A 5,654-nucleotide genomic window follows, 5' to 3' on the forward strand; every position below is an offset into this window, starting at 1 on the left:
CCAGCACTAACAAGCGAGCAAGCTACGGAGTTTGCCGCCAATGTATTTCTCTTAAAGTGTATAAAAAGGAATATGGAAGCTGGACAGATGAGATGCCAAAAACCAACAACTTTCATGTGGTATTAGACAGAAAAGAGGAACTTTTTTTCTCCTCCATTTGAAAACGTGGACGTCTGATTCCAATCAATGCAAGTCATCAGAATCAGGTAATACACCAACTTATATTCTTGTCTTCATGAAATATAGGAATCTATATGTTAAACATGCATGTATATTCATTAAAACACCTTCAACATGTGAACAAAAACGGCAAAATAAATAAATATAAATTATATACTGTATATATAAATGTATTTATATATATATAAATGTATGTATGTATATATATATGCATATAATATGTGTGGGTATAAATGATTTGTGTGTGTATATATGATATGTGTGTGTATAAATGATATGTGTGTGTATGTATATATGAGGTAGATCACTTCGACTTGGTCATTTACTAAGTAATTGATAAACGTTGAAAAACTTATTGGGGTGTTACCATTTAGTGGTCAATTGTATGGAATATGTACTGTACTTTACAATCGACTAATACAAGTTTTAATCAATCAATCAATCAATCAATCAATGAATCAATCAATCAAATCAATGGATGCCTACTGAGGCTATGGTGCTGTTAAGTTATTGTGGCTCAATGTGCCATTTTTTTATTTTACTTTAATGTACTATTATTTAATATATATTATTGTTTTAGTTGCTTAAGAGATATTCCTGGCTCTGAATTTGCTCATTGGTATATTTATGTTTTTGTGCACTATTTGTTGCCGTAATCAGGTTACTCATCAGTTACTCAGTACTTGAGTAGTTTTTTTACAACATACTTTTTACTTTTACTCAAGTAAATATTTGGGTGACTACTCCTTACTTTTACTTGAGTAATAAATCTCTAAAGTAACAGTACTCTTACTTGAGTACAATTTCTGGCTACTCTACCCACCTCTGTCAATTGGTTTGTGTAGATTCCACAATATCTCGGTTTCAAAGTCCTCACAATATAACCGTGATGCCTGGCGGTGTCAAACAAAACCTCGGTGTATTATACCGGCGCTTTAGCTATATGACACTACATTTCCCAGAATCCCCAGCGCAGTGTGGGGCGCCAAAATGGGAGCGTGGACCAAGAAGTCAAGTGTGTTCGTATTTGGAGAGGGTAATTGTTTATTGGACATTTCTTGAAAAATGTCATCAAAATCTATGTGAAACTATTTAAGTTATGTCGCTAACAAACAGACAAACACAACCTTGTGAAAACGTAACTTCTGTGGCGGAGCCGAGGTCAGAACGTCTTTGTTTCCTTAAAGCCGACACAGAACAAGCAAGTCACGGCGCAGCGAACGGAGGTAATCACTCAAAAAAAAAAAAATTGAGTGTGGGAAATGTGAATAAAGTGAACAACAACTTGAAAAATCTTCAATCCACCCACCCTTGTTCCCACCGCTTGTGTCTGGATGTCGCGCAGCAGCTGGAGAATGGCCGCCGGAAGGCAGCTGGCACGCTGGACAAGTCACCCTCCCAGAAAATATATTTGAAGCCAGCGAAACCAAACATCAGTTTATGAGGTATTTACATTTTTGAATCATTTTATTGTCAATTTACACATATGTATGTACATATAGCGATAAAGACTCGGTAGAAGTTAAACCATTGCCAGCGTATTGTACCAGTTTTACACCCGGGCTTCCTGTCTTTCTGTTCTGGTGGCAATCACCGGTGTCCATATTTCACACGATCTTGGCAAAACAAAACAAAATGTAAATATTGTTCTAAATAAGTCCGGGCGGGGACGAAATGCTAGTCAGCATGAATGGGCGTAGCAAAGAGCGGTTAATTTGCATTTGACAAATCCGACTTTCAAAACATTGTTTTTGAAGGCAGCCAAAACATTTTTTTTTACAGCAAAATCGATGCAAACATTTCACCAAAGAACCATCATTAGAAGTTATGTAGATTTTAAATGATAGCTTCCATTAAAATACCAGTCGAGTGGAAAAACAAGTTGACTTTATATTTATTTGTGTTTCTTTGTATCCAGTTTTTTTTTAACAAACTCTTGAACTAGTGGTGTAATTTGACCTTATTAGGGTATCGAAAAGCTCCATAAATGGTATTAAATCTGTTATCTTTAATACACAAACATGCTGACACATTTCATATAAAGTTATTTTTATGGTGTTATTTTATTTTAAGCATGCAAACAATTTCAACATAATACAGAACATATTTCTTGTTCCTCATTACAGCATGTTCAAAAAGCAATAGGAAGAATCAAAACTTATTCAAACCTAAAACTTTTTGTATTATAACACTTTTTTGTTTTACTTAATCTGTACCACAACAGTAAATAGGCAAATAAATGGAATAAATAAATAGACACAAGTAAATACATGTTTATTAAATAAAGAAATAAACCATTGATACAGTTCTCATTAACAAATAGTTAAGTACTTTATGGTTGACATTATGAGATGAATCAGATTATAAAAGGTTTTAATAAGGTTCAAGATGTTTCTGAAGAAAATCGTCTTTGTACTTTTTATACACTTTGAGTTTTAGCAGTTTCTTTAACTATGTCATGAAATGAGCCAATAATTTAGTTGTAATCATCATGCAACTCAAGCTTTTAAGTGGGGTTAAAAAGTATATACTAAATGCAAATTTTTCAGAAAGCAATACATGCTTTCATTATATCAGAACTGGATGATTGCAGTTTTCTTTATTTCGGGTTGTCTGGCTTCCTCCCACTTCCAAAGACGTGCACCAGGGGGTAGGTTGATTGGCAACTCTAAATTAGTCTAGTGTGTGAATGTTGTCAATCTGTGTTGGCCCTGTGATGAGGTGGCGACTTGTCCAGGATGTACCCTGCCTACCACCCGAAGGCAGCTGAGATAGCCTCCAGCAGCCCTGGTAGTAAAAATGGATGGATGAATGGCGTTGACCGGTCCGCCCTTCGCCACCACCAGGGGGTGCAAAATACAGCAGCCCACCTGTTGACAAGAACTAAATAACCCCAGCTCTCTACTCTCCATTGCCTCCCAGTACATCCAAGGACTGCTCCCGTCTGTCCCACGCTCCAGACTCAGCATTCAAAGGCACATAGCTTTTTCTGTGGCTGACCCCAAATTATGGAACAATTTGCTTCTGCACCTTAAGGCTGTAAAACGAGAACATTTTAAATCCTTGCTAAAAATGCAACTATTTTCCAAACAATCTGCGACTTCCCCCTCTCTTTTTATCTTGTTTTACCTTAACATTTTTACCTATATTGTCTAATGTGCCTGTGCAGCACCTTATTCAACATAGTTAATTTGAATGTGCTATATAATAAAGTTGGACTTGACTTGGTTTAATTGGTTTAAAATGTATACCACAGTGATCATTACATTTTATTTATAAATTTAATTAAACATGCAATTGATTTCCCCCATTAGACTTAGAGATTTAGACTTACACTTCCTTTTATTGTCATTCAAATGTAAACTTTACAGTAGAGATAAGAACAGCATTTTGTTTCATTTGCTCACTGTAGTGCAGGATAGGATTAGCCTTACAAGTTACATTCGGAGGTTAACATAGCAACAAAAAAATGTTTAATCTTCCTTTGTGTCGCTATAAAATGTTGACAAATTTAAAGATTCCACTTCACAAACCAAAGCAAAATTGTTTTAAGAATTTGTACAAAGTGTCCAAAAATTTGGTCTTGTATGCAGTGACGAGTCATCAGTGCCAACAAGACTCTCTCTGCAGGCCTAAACCTAAGCACAAGACGCACTAATCTCCATTTACACCTTCAATTTTCCTATTTATGGCATCACATTATATGAATTTATCTTTTAAATGTCATCTTATCATTTGGTAGCGTGTCTCAATAAGCACATGTTAAATTAGTCTCAATTAATGAATGACAGGACATTTCATTTGACTGCAAACAGAACACTAGCCTCTTCCTCTGTAACTGTTAGGAATATAATGAAAAATGTTCCCTGTGATCCACAAAGTCCCCCATGGCGTGCTGTGTTAGTACAGAACGGCGGCCTCTTTTCGTTTCCATTCAAATCAATGTATGGATTGATTTGGGCACGGCGGAGCCATGACGGTACCGTACTGCATTCCTGCACTAATTATACTTAGAACTTCTACAGTATATTTACAAGACCAAGCAACACATCAATTCAGCTAAAATCTGCTTGTGTGTGATAGAATGTAAGGCACAAACACAAAATAAATTATCCAGATTATTTTCAAAATAAAATACAGTGTTCAAGGCGCATCATATTTGACACCTTAAAACTTTAAGGTTAGGGGCGGACCTGAAGCCAACTTGTCAAAGGTTTTCAGACGTACTTTCACCTCGTTGACATGGATGGATGAGGACACGATGACTTTTGACGTCCCAAATAAAAGAATCATAGTACAGGCATATCCTGGACAATTATATGGGCACGTAAGTCAAATATCAGTGGATACGGGGGCTGAATAACCAGGGCAGTGGTTAACAAAAGTTTGATGAGACGTGTGTGTCTGCCTGTGTGTGTACAACTCTCACTTGGGATGTTGTTACTGTTACTGCATGATACAGATTGAAAAATAAAGTTGTTGTTCGACAAGGCAAAACGGTCTTTTCCAGTAGTCAAGTCAAGTCAGTGCCGTCACAGCGTTCTATGGTGTTGCCGTTCAGCAGCCGTTACGCATCTCAAATGGCATGACCTAGTTGTTTTGCTTCTGCTTCTCCATAATGACAGAAAAAACTGTCTGTGGTACGCTTTACTACGAATACGCGATTAAGGCAACATCTAACATACAATATAGGTATTTTAAACTTATGTTTTGGTCAGGAACGCCACAGTGCTGTTCACAATCACCCTTAACCAGCCAATACTACGCAGAGGACGCGATCAATCAATCAATCAATCAATGTTTACTTATATAGCCCTAAATCACTAGTGTCTCAAAGGGCTGCACAAACCACTACGACATCCTCGGTAGGCCCACATAAGGGCAAGGAAAACTCACACCCAGTGGGACTTCGGTGACAATGATGACTATGAGAACCTTGGAGAGGAGGAAAGCAATGGATGTCGAGCGGGTCCAACATGATACTGTGAAAGTTCAATCCATAATGGATCCAACACAGTCGCGAGAGTCCAGTCCAAAGCGGATCCAACACAGCAGCGAGAGTCCCGTTCACAGCGGAGCCAGCAGGAAACCATCCCAAGCGGAGGCGGATCAGCAGCGCAGAGATGTCCCCAGCCGATACACAGGCAAGCGGTACATGGCCACCGGATCGGACCGGACCCCCTCCACAAGGGAGAGTGGGACATAGAAGAAAAAGAAAAGAAACGGCAGATCAACTGGTCTAAAAAGGGAGTCTATTTAAAGGCTAGAGTATACAAATGAGTTTTAAGGTGAGACTTAAATGCTTCTACTGAGGTGGCATCTCGAACTGTTACCGGGAGGGCATTCCAGAGTACTGGAGCCCGAACGGAAAACGCTCGATAGCCCGCAGACTTTTTTTGGGCTTTGGGAATCACTAATAAGCCGGAGTCCTTTGAACGCAGATTTCTTGCCGGGACATATGGTACAATACAATC

General features: G+C 38.2%; 1 long non-coding RNA gene across 1 annotated transcript; it reads left to right on the plus strand.

Annotated features, from left to right (window-relative positions):
• The first annotated feature begins 1,162 nt into the window (after window positions 1-1,162).
• On the plus strand, window positions 1,163-3,401 carry LOC133541089 (uncharacterized). Its single transcript, XR_009803791.1, has 3 exons — window positions 1,163-1,406; window positions 1,526-1,625; window positions 2,902-3,401. It is a non-coding gene; the product is annotated as an uncharacterized LOC133541089 (long non-coding RNA).
• Window positions 3,402-5,654: the final 2,253 nt, after the last annotated feature.

The sequence above is a fragment of the Nerophis ophidion genome, linkage group LG23, assembly GCF_033978795.1.
Source record: "Nerophis ophidion isolate RoL-2023_Sa linkage group LG23, RoL_Noph_v1.0, whole genome shotgun sequence".
NCBI lineage: Eukaryota > Metazoa > Chordata > Actinopteri > Syngnathiformes > Syngnathidae > Nerophis > Nerophis ophidion.